Source organism: Rhinoraja longicauda, unplaced genomic scaffold (genome assembly GCF_053455715.1).
Source record: "Rhinoraja longicauda isolate Sanriku21f unplaced genomic scaffold, sRhiLon1.1 Scf000084, whole genome shotgun sequence".
NCBI lineage: Eukaryota > Metazoa > Chordata > Chondrichthyes > Rajiformes > Arhynchobatidae > Rhinoraja > Rhinoraja longicauda.
The window spans coordinates 67,098-83,349 of record NW_027601302.1 but is presented as its reverse complement, the minus strand read 5'-3'; positions in this window follow the sequence as shown (position 1 = coordinate 83,349).

The following is a 16,252-nucleotide window of genomic DNA, read 5'->3' as shown; positions in this document are numbered from 1 at the left end:
ACTGGACCAGACCAGCCCACCCCAGTCCAGAACAGACCACCCCAGACCAGACTAGCCCATCCCATCCCAGACCAGCCCATCCCAGACCAGCCCATCCCAGACCAGCCCAGACCAGCGCACCCCAGCCCATCCCAGCCCGCCCCAGCCCACCCCAGCCCACCCCAGCCCATCCCAACCCGCCCCAGCCCAGACTAGCCCATCCCAGCCCAGCCCATCCCAGACTAGACCAGACCATCCCAGACTAGACCAGACCAGACCAGACCAGCCCATCCCAGCCCGCCCCAGCCCAGACTAGTTCAGACTAGACCAGACCACCCCAGACTAGCCCACCCGAGACTAGACCAGCCCATCCCAACCCGCCCCAGTCCAGACTAGAACATCCCATCCCAGACTAGACCAGACCACCCCAGACCAGCCCAACCCACCCCACCCCACCCCACCCCCACCCCATCCCCACCCCAGCACCATGCTCTGCGCCACATCTTCACCCTCCAGCCCAGGAAACATTTAAAATTTCACATTTGCAACTTGTTCTCTCTGAATTTCCCAGGAATATTTCAGTAAATGCAACAACACTGGGGACACGAGATGCTGGAATCTTGACCAGCCACAGAAGTGCTGGAGGAACTCAGCGGGTCAGGCAGCATCTGTGGAATGAAATGGAAACGCAATGCAGTCTGTCATTGCCACCACAGATGCTGCCTGTCCCGCTGAGTTACTCCAGCATTTTGTGTCTGAATAAAAATATGTCTGGTTCTTTGGTCAGTCACTTTCGGTCTTTATCCTTTGATCTTGACTATTCTGTCAACAGAAACAGATACATTCCATGGAGAATTAGGGAACTGCAGATGCTAGTTTATCAAAAGAAAAGACACAAACTAGTGGGGTAACTTAGCGGATCAGGCAGCATCTCAGGAGAGAAGGAATGGGTGATGTTTCGGGTCAAGACCCTTCTTCAGATCAGAGATTCCGCTGATTTACTCCAGCATTTTGTGTCTATCTTCGGTGCAGTTCCTTCCTACATGTGGATAGGTGACGTTTCCAGTCTTGTGTCTTGTTTGTTCCATAGACTTTGATTTCATGACTTTGAATCCCTCCGTCAGATCTCGTGGTGTGGATGTGTTCTGTGGCCCCACTAAAGCCTGTTTATCTCTCCCAAACTGCAGCCCATTGTGTCTACTCCGCCATTCATTCATGGCTGATCATGGCTGATCTATCTTTCCCTCTCAACCCCAGTCTCCTGCCTTCTCCCTGTAACCTTTGATGCCCTTACTAATCAAGAACCTATCAATCTCTGTTTTCAAAATACCCAAAGACTTGGCCTCCACCGCTGTCTGTGGCAATGAATTCCATAGATTCACCAGATTCGGAGACACTGATGGAAACATCCTCCACACATCTACTCTCTCTGGGCCTTTCAGTGGTGAATGTTGGCCACTCTGGAGAGGTGAGAAGACTACACCCCAGGAATGAGTCAATGGAGGAAGAAGGACCATCTTGCTTTCTGGGTTGTATTCTTTCTGCCATTGGTGCTGGCCACTTGGAAAACAAAAGGCTGAGTCTATAAATATCGATATCTTGTCTCTCTTGCAGTTAGTTATTATTCCCTTAAATACACGTCTACTACCCAGAGAGCAAATCTCAGATCACTCTGTGCTCCACTCAATTCTGACCCTGTCTGGTTTGGAGTTGCCAATGGTGTTGGCCATGTCAGTGAGGAATAATATGTCACCCATTCCATACGTTTGTTCTTTATTCCAACTGTTCTGGGACTGCAAAAGGACACAAAGTGCTGGAGGAATTCAGCGGGTTAAGCAGCTTCTCCTTTGTCACATGGATAGGTGACGCTTTGTGGCGAGACTGCTCCTCAGTCTCGACCTGAAACATCACCTATCCATGTTCTCCAGAGATGCTGCCTGACCCATCAAGTTACTCCAGCACATGGTGTCCTTTTGTGTATTAACCAGCGTCTTGGTTTCTATGTTCTGGGACCTCACCAATTTGGATTCTGGCCTCCACTGGGGTATTTGAACCCAATAATAATCCTGCCGTTTAAAGCTGAAAAGAATGTTTGCAGTCAGTGTGTCCACAACGTGGCTGCAGTCTGTGTACTGATGGGCCTGCTTCAACCTGCAGGTATATTAAGTAATGCACAAGCCAACTCATTGTCATCCAAGACTGCCAATGACCAAAAAAACACACATATACCTCATTGGGGTCCCTCGGACTACATTTGATTGGACTTTACTGGCTTTACGTTGCATTAATAAGTTATTCTCTTATCATGTATCTGTGCACTGTAAATGGCTCAATTGTAATCATGTATTGTCTTTCCACTGACTGGTTAGCGCGCAACAAAAGCTTTTCACTGTACCTCGGTACACGTGACAATAAACTAAAACTAAAACTAAAAAACGAAAACGAAAACTTTAACAAATACTTTATATGTTGCAACAGTGTGCTCTGCTCGTTTGACTTCAAAACAGCTATAAATATATTTAACATTACTAACTGGAGATGAATTACTTTGTAAGGATTAAAAATGTTTAAAAACACATTGTATAGAGGTTATGCAAATGCATTAAATTGGCACAGTGTTCCTATTAAGTCTGAAAAAGGGTCTCGAACTGAAACATCACCCATTCCTTCTCTCCGGAGATGCTGCCTGTCCCGCTGAGTTACTCCAGCTTTTTGTGTCTAATTCCTATTTAGTAACTTTTCCTCTTTACCTTGTTGGTCAAAATTGTCCCAAATGTAATATTCAACAGATCCAAAGGAAAAGCAACTGAGGAAAAAAACTAAATAATGTAGTAAGAATCAAAATATTTTAATCAGCCTTTTTAATTTGTATTTATCTTGTGATTATCTTGTGCAATGATTGGTTGATTGCCAACAATCACCATTCCATGTGGCTGAAATCCAACAGCGATGAAGCAGAGAGACCAGGAAATGACACCTTGTCAAAATACTGGAAAATAAAGGGGCAGTAAATCAGGAGGCAATTTTACCACAAAATATCTCTTCCCTGTCTGGTGAGTGTAAGTCAAACTGGCAATTCACTATTGCCTGAATTTGTGGAATATTTGCTATGTATAAGATGTGAAAACCAGTTTTTTAAAAAAGCCATGCAGCTCTATGCACTTTGCAACATTGGGTATGTGGTCTTGGTCTCATGTCCCTGCAAGTCCGCAGCCGGGCGCTGTTTAAATGTGCTGAGGGGGCCTCTGCGTTCAGCATCCTTTGAGGCAATGAGTTGGGATACAGAGCTAGAGCAAGGTGGAGGGACAGGAACCGTGAAACACAGAAGGGAATCTAAGTCTGTCTAAGTTTGACAAAGCAGACAAATACTTGACCGAGCGCATACATCTATTTTAATGCAAAAAGTCGGACAAGTAAGCTCTTCTTGGAATATGTGGCTTGTATAGAAGGACAAACAATCTGAACTTGTATTTGGTGAACTTTAGAAGAACCATTGGCGATTTTATTGAAACATATAAGATCCTGAGGGGCGTTGATAGGGTTGGACACGGTGAGAGTGTTTACTCTTGTGGAAAAATCTGAATCAGTTTTTAAATAATTTTGAGCCCATTTGCGGCAGAGATAAGATAACTTATTTTATTTCACAGTTGCCTGAAAGGGGTATCACAGCTGAGAGGGTGATGAAAAAGGCTTTTGGCACGCTGGCCTTCATGAGTAAAGGCTTTCAGTATAGAAGCTGGGAAATTATGTTGCAGTGTGCAAGCCATTTGCTAGGCCCCTCTTGGAGGATTAGGTTGTTTTGGTCAACCTTCCATTGGAAAGATGTTATTAAGCTCAAAAGAAAGCAGAAAATATTTAAGAGAATGTAGCCAGGACACGTAAATAGTCCTCTCACAGATGAAATCTTCACCACCCAACCTAAACTTCATCTACATCTCATCTATCATATACACTACATTTAGTTTTTTTCCTCTTTTGCACTACCTTGATGTACGTATGTACTTATGTAGGATATGATCTGCCTCTTGCAGGAATGCAAAACAAAGTTTTCACTGTCTCTCGGTACACATGACAATATTAAAATTGATATTTAAAAAGTATCCAGACAGGCAGATGAATTGCCAAGGTGTACTTGGCTGTGGGTAACACACTGCCTGGAACTGTATTGGAGACAACATTGGAGACAACATTGGAGACAGTATTGGAGACAACATTGGAGACAACATTGGAGAGAACATTGGAGACAGTATTGGTGATGCAAGCAGTGTCTTCACTACATATTGACTGTTCACCCTGTCCAGGCTCCCAAACCACATCCTGTTTTCATTATACCTTATTACAATTCACTTTTCCACAACTAATCTCAATGATCTTATAATCAATGACACGTTATTGTCACACGTATGTACAGTGACATTCTTTGTTTTTGCATACAATGTACAAAGTATCTGGCGGCGACAAAGTTTCACCAAAGTATTTAGTGTCCCGATGGGCCCTCGTTGTTCTCTGCGGCTCCACTCCCCATCTCTTTGTTCTCCCCCCCCTGTCCGCCCTCTCTCTGCACCTTGTCCTCGGCCTCGTGTTACTTTGTGAAGCCCATGTAGACGATTATCATTAATTCCATAATATAATTTAAAGTAATTATGATGATAGTCGCTGAATTATCAATTGTTATCTATTGCTGGGATTTAAACGTGATCACATTGAAAGGACACGTTAAACACATAAGAAACAGCACCTGCTCACACACACATCCTCAGTAAATATTGGAGGGGATAAGCCAGTTGTATCCACTGTTTCAACCTCATGTATACTCGTGTCTGAGCTGCAAAGGCAGTGGCTGATGCAGGAATTTAGAAATTATTTAACAGGGAAATGCGGAAAAGAGAATGATAATGAACCAGGGAAAGGGATGGTAATGGGATTGGTTTAGAAAGTTCTAGTTGAAGAACTATCCCAGATGCAATGGAGAAAATGACTTGCTCTGTTTGCAGTTTTGATGGGATTATCTGAGGAGGTCAGGGTTATGTCAATGGGGTGCAGTATTTGAGTTGGCAGACTCAGACACTGTGACACCCTGCACACTCTGCAGTTTAAGCTCCACTGATCCCATGATGTCAACTGAGATTTGGTTTGAAGTCAAATCGACATTTTATTTAAGTAACTGCATAACATTCATGTCCAGATGCGGTGGATTGTTACCTTTCAGGAATATATACAAGAACAGTTTAAATACCAATCCAGATCTCTGGCAAGGAGTCCGGCCCTGTTGCTCAGAAGGGTAGGGAAAGGAAGAGGAGAGCAGTAGTAATAGGGGACTCTATAGTGAGGGGGTCAGATAGGCGTTTCTGTGGACGCAGTCGGGAGACCCGGATGGTGGTTTGCCTCCCTGGTGCCGGTGTCCGGGATGTGTCTGAGCGTGTCCAGGATATCCTGAAAGGGGAGGGAGAGGAGCCAGAGGTCGTGGTACATATAGGTACCAACAATATAGGTAGGATAAGGGAAGAGGTCCTGAAAGGAGAATTCAGGGGGCTAGGAAGAGAGTTAAAAAAAAGGACTTCCAAAGTAATAATCTCAGGCTTACTGCCTGTGCCACGCGATAGTGAGAATAGGAATGGAGTGAGGTGGAGGATAAATACGTGGCTGAGGAACTGGTGCAGGGAGCAGGGTTTCAAGTTTCTGGATCATTTGGACCTCTTCTGGGGGAAGTATGACCTGTACAAAAAGGACGGGTTGCATCTGAACCCGAGGGGAACCAATATCCTGGCGGGGAGATTTGCTAAAATAACTGCGGAGACTTTAACCTAGTACGGTTGGGGGGAGGGATTCAAACACAGATAGCTAATAGGCAGTGTGTGAGGCAGGAGGCAGAAAAAGGAAACACTCAGACACAATATGTAGGAGAGAAAGAAGGGAAAAGAAATAAACTGAGAATAAGAAATGATGGGTCCCTTAAATGTGTATATTTTAATGCTAGGAGCATTGTAAGAAAGGTGGATGAGCTTAGAGCCTGGATTGACATCTGGAAGTATGATGTTGTGGCGATCAGTGAAACATGGTTGCAGGAGGGTTGCGATTGGCAATTAAATATTCCAGGATTTCATTGTTTCAGATGTGATAGAATCGGAGGGGCAAGAGGTGGGGGTGTTGCATTGCTTGTCAGGGAGGATATCACAGCAGTGCTTTGGCAGGACAGACTAGAAGGCTCGATTAAGGAGGCTGTTTGGGTGGAACTCAGAAATGAGAAAGGTTTAGCAACACTTATAGGGGTGTATTATAGACCGCCAAATAGGGAACGAGAATTGGAAGAGCAAATATGTAAGGAGATAGCAGATATTAGTAGTAAGCACAGAGTGGTGATTGTGGGTGATTTCAATTTTCCGTATATAGACTGGGAATCACATTCTGTTAAAGGGCTGGATGGTTTGGAGTTTGTAAAATGTGTGCAGGATAGTTTTTTGCAGCAATACGTAGAGGTGCCTACCAGAGAAGGGGCAGTGTTGGACCTCCTGTTAGGAAATGAGATGGGTCAGGTGACGGAGGTATGTGTTGAGGAGCACTTTGGGTCTAGTGATCATAATGCCATTAGTTTCAATATCATTATGGAGAAGGTCAAATCTGGACCAAGGGTTGAGATTTTGGATTGGAGAAAGGCTAATTTTGAGGAGATGAGAAAGGATTTTAAAGGAGTGAAATGGAAATTGTTGTTTTATGAAAAGGATATAATAGAGAAATGGAGGATATTTAAAGGTGAAATTTTGAGAGTACAGAGTCTTTATGTCCCTGTTCGGTGGAAAGGAAAGAATAATAATTTGAAAGAGCCGTGGTTTTCCAGGGAAATTGGACACTTGGTTCGGAAAAAGAGGGAGATATACAATAAATATAAGCGGCAGGGAGTAAATGAGGTTCTTGAGGAATATAAAGAATGTAAAAGGAATCTTAAAAAGGAAATTAGAAAAGCGAAAAAAAGATATGAGGCTGCTTTGGCAAGTAATGTAAAAGTAAACCGCAAGGGGTTCTACAGATATGTCAATAGCAAAAGGATAGTGAGGGATAAAATTGGTCCATTAGAGAGTCAGAGTGGACAGCTATGTGCTGAGCCGGAAGAAATGGGGGAGATATTAAACAATTTCTTTTCTTCGGTATTTACCGAGGAGAAGGATATTGAATTATGTGAGGTAAGCGAAACAAGTAGAGTAGTGATGGAAATTAGGAGGATTAAAGAAGAGGAGGTACGGACACTTTTGAAGAATATAAAAGTGGATAAGTCTCCAGGTCCTGATAGGATATTCCCTAGGACAATGAGGGAAGTTAGTGCAGAAATAGCAGGGGCTATGACGGATATATTTCAAACGTCATTAGAAACAGGGATGGTGCCGGAAGATTGGCGCATTGCGCATGTTGTGCCTTTGTTTAAAAAAGGTTCTAAAAGTAAACCTAGCAATTATAGACCTATTAGTTTGACGTCTGTGGTGGGAAAATTAATGGAAAAGATACTTAGGGACAATATATATAATTATTTGGATAATCAAGGCCTGATTAGAAACAGTCAACATGGATTTGTGCCTGGAAGGTCATGTTTGACTAATCTTCTTGAATTTTTTGAAGAGGTTACCAGGGAAATTGATAAGGGCAAGGCTGTGCATGTTGTCTATATGGACTTCAGTAAGGCATTTGACAAGGTTCCACATGGAAGGTTGATTAAGAAGGTTAAATCGTTGGGTATTAATAGTGAGGTTGCAAGATGGATTCAACAATGGTTGAATGGGAGATACCAGAGGGTAACGGTTGACAATTGTATGTCAGGTTGGAGGCCAGTGTCTAGTGGAGTGCCCCAAGGATCTGTGTTGGGTCCACTGTTGTTTGTCATTTACATTAATGATCTGGATGATGGTGTGGCAAATTGGATTAGTAAATATGCAGATGATACTAAGATAGGTGGAGTAGTTGATAGTGAGGTAGATTTTCAAAGTCTACAGAGAGACTTGGGCCTTTTGGAAGGGTGGGCTGAAAGATGGCAGATGGAGTTTAATGCTGATAAGTGTGAGGTGCTGCATTTTGGTAGGACAAATCAAAATAGGACGTACAGGGTAAATGGTAGGGAATTGAGGAATGCAGTGGAACAGAGGGATGTGGGAATAACTGTGCATTGTTCCCTGAAGGTGGAATCTCATGTGGATAGGGTGGTGAAGAAGGCGTTTGGTATGCTTGCCTTTATAAATCAGAGCATCGAGTATAGAAGTTGGGATGTAATGTTGAAATTGTACAGGGCATTGGTGAGGCCGAATCTGGAGTATGGTGTGCAGTTCTGGTCACCAAATTATAGGAAGGATGTCGACAAAATGGAGAGGGTACAGAGGAGATTTACTAGAATGTTGCCTGGGTTTCAGCACTTAGGCTACAGAGAGAGGTTGAACAGGTTGGGTCTTTATTCTTTGGAGCGTAGAAGGTTGAGGGGGGACTTGATAGAGGTTTTAAAAATTTTGAGAGGGACGGACAGAGTTGACGTGGGTAGGCTTTTCCCTTTGAGAGTGGGGAAGATTCCAACAAGGGGACATAGCTTCAGAATTGAGGGACAAAGGTTTAGGGGTAACATGAGGGGGAACTTCTTTACTCAGAGGGTTGTGGCTGTATGGAATGGGCTTCCGGTGGAAGTGGTGGAGGCTGGCTCGATTTTATTATTTAAGAGTAAATTGGATAGGTATATGGATAGGAGGGGATTGGAGGGTTATGGTCTGAGTGTAGGTAGATGAGACTAGGTCAGGGAAAATGGTCGGCGTGGACTGGTAGGGCCGGACAGGCCTGTTTCCATGCTGTAGTTGTTATATGTTATATGTTATATGGACACAGTACTTACCCAGTGCCGTCACACAACACTGTATATAGAAATGTACAATACCCAAAAAGGCCCTTCAGCCCTCAATGTCCGTACTGACCATGATGCCACGTTGAATTAACATGCAGTGTCTGTCTTTTGACCTCATGGACCTCTTGCCCAGAGTCACCCTGATCTGCAGGCTTGGCTCCAAATTGCGTGGTGTTACTGGCACCAGGCAGTCTTCAATTCATTACCCTAGATATGATTATGGATAGATATGATAATTTGGCCATGGAGGCTTGGTTATTGTGTTCAATAAAAATGGACATTGATAGATTTGTGGATATTAAGGAAATCCAGGAGCATGGAGATGGTCCAGGAAAATTGTGTTAGATAGATCACCCCTGATCTTAACGAATGGTAGAACATCGAACATAGAACACCATAGCAGAGGAACAGGCCTTCAATCCACAATGCATGTGCCAAACATGATGCAGTTAAACAAATCTCCGATGTACAAAATGCTTGAAGGTCTGGGTGGTCACTTCCTGCTCCTCTCTCTTCTGTTTTACATTCTCACGTTGACGGGGGAGGTGGGTCGCTGATGGTAGCTTGCCGGAGTGAAGAAGGTCCCACCCCTCATGGCATGACTTCTCCATGTGCAAGTATTAACTATGAATCACACGTGAAGAGGAGGAGATACATGCCCCATGGTCGATACATGCCGGTCACTGGTCCATGGTCATGCCTGTCACTGTAACTGGGGGAACATGCGCCCATCTCCTCACAGTCACAACTGGTGCAGAAATTAAAACAGAAAATCCCAAGAAAAGTCTTTGCTGAAACAACAACCTGATTTTTTTTTCCATTTTTTTCCCACATGATACATCACATCAAAACCACAATCAGAGGTTACAAAACATCAAGTAATCATTATAATACAACGTTGCCTTCATTATTTACAATGCTCTCAACCCCCCGCGGTGACCAGCGTTCACGGAAGGCCTCCAGAGTCCCCGTGGACACCGCGTGTTCCCTCTCCAGGGACACGCGCGCACGGACGTAGGCCCGGAAGAGGGGGAGGCAGCCCACACTGGCAAGACCATCGACCGCCCGCTGCCTGGACCCACGAATCGCCATCTTGGCCAGGCCCAAGAGCAAACCGACACGGAAATCCCACCCTCCTGACCGGCCCTCCCCACTCCCAGCCCCGAGCCCAAACACCAGGATCGTAGGACTGAAATGCAGCCAAAACATGAGGAGCAACCCCTTTAGATACTCATACAGAGGCAGCCTGCATCACGGAACGGCACGCTGGGCATCTGGGACAGGCGGCTCAAGTTGTGTGGGGCCGGCTCCCGGGAAATATTCCGGAGCATGGGCCCTATGAGCTGTTCCGGCGGAGCGGGGGTAAACTCGGCCGGAATCACTCCAAGCACACGCCGCTCCCCGACACCCACCGCAACAGGGTGAGGACCAGCCCCCCCCCCCACATCCACAACACCCCCCTCCCCCTGAGGAGCAACGCGCTGACTGAAGATGACCAAATTCCTCACTCTCAACACATCGCGGTAAAAGCTTGGCATGTCCAGTGTGGCGGGTAGACTGATGCCCGCCACCGGGAGCCGCCAAACCCCCCTTAGGCAACGGCCCTGGCGGAAAAAATACGTGGCCAGAGCGTGACACCTGGGAGGGTGCTCCGCGTACACGTACCTCCGCAGAGTCCTGAGACGGAGAGCCGCTACCTGGGTACGCACGTATACCAAGGACTGGCCACCCTCCTCTAGCGGCAGACTCAGGACTGCTGCTGAGACCCAGTGTTTCCTCCCTCCACAAAAGAAATCCACTAACCTCTTCTGTACAGCATTTACAAAGGTAGAGGGCGGGACAAGAGTGGCCAGCTGGTACCATAACATTGAGGCCACCAGCTGGTTTATGACCAGCACCCTACCCTGGAAAGAAATAACCCTAAGCAAGCCTGACCAGCGTCCCAGCCGGGCGACGACTTTCGTCTCTAGCTCCTGACAGTTCGCCGGAAAAGCATTTTCACTGGGACACAGGTAGATCCCCAGGTAGAGGAGGTGCGTGGTGCTCCACGCATAATCCTTCATCTCTTCCGGCAGGGAGTCCGCCTGCCACTGGCCCACTAGAAGTCCGGAGCACTTACTCCAGTTGATCCTTAAGGATAGCGGAGTGAGGGGGTATGGGGAGAAGGCAGGAACGGGGTACTGATTGAGAGTGATCAGCCATGATCGCATTGAATGGCGGTGCTGGCTCGAAGGGCTGAATGGCCTACTCCTGCACCTATTGTCTATTGTCTATTGTCTATCCTAGCGGACGAAGCAGCTGAGAACACCTGCTGGCATTCGCGCATCCTCCGCAGGTCAACAGGATCAGTAAACGTAAGGAGAACGTCATCGGCATAGGCCGAGAGAACCACCTCCACCCCCGGTCCTGGTGGAACCAGGCATGCCAACCGCCTCCTAAGAACACACAGGAATGGCTCCACACAGACCGAGTACAAATGCCCAGACATGGGGCACCCCTGGCGTACCCCCCTCCCAAAACGAATGGGAGCCAACAATGCACTGTTAATCTTCACGAGACACTCTGCTGCGGTGTACATAAGCCGGACCCGGGCCACAAAATGCGGTCCAAAACCGAACGCTTGCAGTGTCCCGAAGAGGTAATCATGGTCCACCCTGTCAAAAGCCTTCTCCTGATCCAGGGATAGAAAAGCAACTGACTGACCAGTGCCCTGGGCCAGATGGATCAGGTCCCTAACCAAATGGATGTTATCTTGGATGGACCGACCAGGAACTGTATAGGACTGGTCAGGGTGGATCATTTGGGATAGTACGGAGCCCAGGCGATTTGCCATCGCCCGTGCAAAAACTTTATACTCTGTACAGAGGAGAGAGACCGGGCGCCAGTTCTTCAACATGCGGAGTTCGCCCTTCTTGGGTAGCAGGACAACGACTGCCCTGCGCCACGAGAGGGGCATCTCCCCGGTCGCCAGGCTCTCCCCCAGAACCTTCATGTAGTCACCCCCCAGGACATCCCAGAAGGCTCTAACAAACTCAACCGTTAGCCCATCCAGCCCAGGGGACTTACCCCTTCTGAGCTGGTGCAGGGCACCAGTCACCTCCTCCAATGATAAGGGATCATCAAGCTGTTCAAACACCCCTCGATCTATAGTCGGTAGCCCCTCCCACAGGACCCGCTGAGCCTCCCCGCTGACACCATCCGCGGAGAACAGCGTTCCATAAAAGGACCGAACTAATACACTAATCCCCACTGGGTCTGTGACCGAGGAGCCATCGTCCGCGAGCAGCTCGACGAGCTGTTTGCGGGCTCCTCGCCCTTTCTCCAGAGAGAGAAAGAAAGGTGAAGCCCGGTCCAGATCGTGCAGCATCTGGACTCGCGACCTCACGTAAGCACCACGGGACCGCTCAAGCTGCAGTTCCCTCAGTGCTTCCTTCCTCTCCTGAAACTCTTCCCACTCACAGGAGTCCTCACCGACCCGGCCCAAGCGAGACTCTGCGTCGAGTAACTCCTTCTCGAGTCGCTCGACCGCCGCGTCCCGCCTTCTGGTCGACCCTCCCGTGTAGTCCTGACAGAAAAGACGGATGTAAGCTTTCCCCACATCCCTCCACTGCTTAAGGGAAGGGAATCCCCGCTGCCTCTCTCTCCACTTCACCCAGAACCGCCTGAAAGACTCCCGGAACGGAGATCCTCCAGCAGCTGGTTATTAAAGTGCCAGTACGCGGACCCAGCCCGTGTGCGCGCTGGAATAAAGTCCACTCGCACCAGGCAGTGGTCCGAACACGGCACCGTCCGCATAGAGGCCGCCGAGACCCGGGAGACATACGCTCTGGAGATGTACACACGGTCGATACGGAAACCACCCCCCTCAGACCTCCGCGAAAACGCGTTGGAATCAGGGTGGAGAATCCGCCACGCATCAACCATCTCGAAAGATTCAATCACACCTCTCAACTTCTTCGCCACTGCAGGGGCACACTGAATACCAGAGCGATCTCGCGCCTCAAGGGTACAATTGAAATCCCCCCCAAGGAAGACACACTCTCCGCAATCAATGGTGCTCAGCAGAGCAGTCACCTCCTGAAGTAACCGCGCCTGCGTCGTGCCGGTGCTGGGGGCGTACACGTTAATGAAATGTAACGGCATGCCATCCAGGCTCACGGCCAGATAGAGCAAACGGCCTGGCACAACTTCCTGCACCTTCACAATCTCTGGCTGGAAAGTCGGGGCCAACAGGAAAGCAACCCCACTTGACTTTGTACTGAGGTGGCTCATGTAGACACAACCTCCCACACAAGGACCAAGGAGGGATAATAACTAACAACAGTGTGCGTCTCTTGCAGAAAGCTCACTGCATACTTCCAATCTCTGAGGACCGATAGATGGTGAAATCTACGAAGGTCAACCCTTCCGCCGTTTATATTTAGGCTAACTACTGTGAACTTGAAGATACACTAGGCTTATTCCTCACGCTCCTTGTGGGAGTGACGCACCTCTCTTTTAGGAGCTTCAAAAACTCCCCGAATTGGCGCTTATCACAAGCACCTAGAGCATTATCCTTACTGTTAAGGATAGCACTAAGTGTCCGGATAGTTCCCCCCAGGTCTGGCCACCGTTCGGCAGCTAGCCGGACTTTGCTCCTACTGCGCTGATGTTCATTCAAAAACTCTCGAATCTCAAAGATGCCGGCCGCTCGAGCCACAGCACTGGAGTCCTGGCATTCTGCCAACCCACTGACACCTGAAGCAACATCTTCCCCCTCCCTGCACTCAAAGTCATGGCCCAGATTCGGCAGACTGCCGCTGGCTGCCAGCTCGCTCTCTTCACTGTGTAAGCTTGCTCCAACACCCTCCCACCCCCTCCGGCATGATCCCACCCCCGGGATCAATGTCGAGGGAGAGTCCTGACGCCTCCAACAGCGGTGAGCCGGCCAGTGAATGGCCAGGCTCCTGCACACTCTCCCCGCCCTCTACAACTGGGCCTGGGGAAGAACAAATACAGGGCGCCCCCAGGGCCCGCGGTCCACCTTCACCCCCGGAATCCGACTGAGAGACACGACCCGCAACAGCCCCGTCCCCCTCCGCATCCAGGGAACCCACTCCCCCAGCATCACCCAGAGAGTCTCCATCCTCCACCACTAGGGGAGTACCCTCACTGGGGCCCACTGAAGGAGCCAGAGTTTCTGGAATCTCCCCTACTTCCTCAGAGTGTGGGACAGCACACCCCTCAGTCACTCTCGTAGCTCTAATGAGGAGCACAGGCTGGGAAAACACCCCTACAGCCGAGACCCCCCCCCTTCGGGTTGTCCCTGCTCGTCCTCCATCCCAGGGGACACATTCCCAGGGCAGCCAACCCCAACATCTGGTGAGGTATCACCCTCAGAAGGCCCCTGGGACGAAGGGGCAACCTCCGGCCCAGAGGACACTAGTCGTGGATCACCATCCTCGACCGGAGTGGAGGGTCTCGAGGCAGGCAGCCCCCTGGCCTTATGCCCAGGGCCATCCTCTTCCTCACCAGACTCATGCCTCCTCTTTACCCCCACAACGGGCGGTGGTTCGGTTACCTCCATAAAGGAGGAGTCCTCCACCTCCACACCGCCAGCGTCCTTTCTTTCATCCCCTTGTTCAGCCACCGGATATCCCAACAGGAACTCCCCCGCCCCCTCCCGTACCTCCTCAGCTCCTTGCTGAGCCCCGCCAGGTGCCCCCTGGACCTCTCCGGGCCCAACAGGCACCCTTTGGGTGGGCTCAGGTGTGGGCGTGGGCCCATCCGTTTGCGATTGTCTCACTTTAAGATTGTTCGTTTTCCTCGTGGCCTTCTTCCACCTCTGCACCTGCCATTCCCCCCCTCCGCCTCGCCCTCCCCCTGCACCTCTCCGCCAAGCTCCGCCGCAGGTGCAGGACATGGGGACCGGGGGGAAGTGCTGCCCTGGGCCGCCAAGGTGGAACCGGCAGCCCCGGGTGGGCCAGCAGTGTCTCCCCGGGTCACCGAGGTGGAACCGGCAGCCCCGGGTGGGCCAGCAGTGTTTTCCTGGGCTGCAGCGTTGGGATTTCTCGCAGCACCCCGGCCATTGGGACAATCCCTGCGGAAGTGCCCGAACTCGTTACACGCATGACACCGTGCTTCCCCCCAATTCCAATACACGCGGTATTGGAGCCCCGCATTCTTGACGACAAAACTTCCCTCCGCGCCCATCCCCAATCCTACTTCCATGAACACCCGCCTCTTAAAAGTATAGCTCCTTTGGAGACGAGTGCTGCTGCGCCAGGACTGCTTAAGCCTAGTCAGCCTGGACCGCACCTCCCCAATCTCTGCCAGGTGTGGGCTAAGGAGCGCATCCCGGATAAAAGTGGGAATATTGCGCAGGAGAACCGGAAGCACGGTGGACACCCATGGTTCCACCGGTACAAAGGTCCCCCCCCCACTATAAGCCCATTCTCTGAAGCTGTGGCCACATCCTGCTTTTCCTTTAGGATGAACTGACATTTACCCCATCCAACCTCAGCAGAGGCAATCTCGTCCTTCTGGAAGAGATCAAACAGACTCTCCGCTAATTCCTCCTTGTAGCACCGGTCCCCGGTTTGGACCGTGATCCCGTACTCGAGCCCCCTCAAGTTGACATAGGGCTCCTCCTCGAGTGGCTCCGGAGCCGCAGCCGAAGCCACAGCTGCGTAGCTCCGAGCCCGAGCCCGAGCCGTCGCCATCCTGACAGGGGTACAGAACAGCACCCGAAACAACAGCAGTCTTCGCTCAAGAATCTCAGTCAGTCTCAGGCTAAAGAGCAGCAGAAACAGTTCTCTCCAGTCGAGCAAGGGAACACGCCCAGGCTTATCCTCACTGCCGAGTGCAGCTTTTGGAGCTTTCTGGGGCCTTTCGAGCTCCTCCGGAATCTGCCAGATTTGAAAAGTACCTTCTCTTCGTTGAGCCCGAAGTCCCAGTCCGGGCACAATGGTACGGAAGCTGGATTGTGGAGCTAGAATCGACACAAACACCACATCTTCCCAACTCCCAGTCTCCAGGTACGATTGGCAATCCGCCAGCCATTGCCTCTCCCACACACACACACACAGTCTCTCTCTCTCTGTCTCTTTCTCTGTCTCTGTCTCTGTCTCTCTCTCTCTCTCTCTCTCTCTCTCTCTCTGTCTATCTATCTGTCTCTATCTCTCCCTCTTTCTCTCTTTCGCTTCCCTCTCTAAAAAACACACACTGTCTCTCGCTCTCTCTCTGACTCTCTCTCCCTCTCACACACACACACACAGACCCTCTCTCCCTCTCCCACTCTCTCTCCCACTCTCTCTCCTCTCTCTTCTCTCCCTCTCTCACCCTCTCCCTCTCCCTCTCCCCCTCTATCTCTCCCTCTTTCCCCCCTCTCTCTCTCTCCCCTATCCCCCCTCTCCCCTCTCTCTCTCT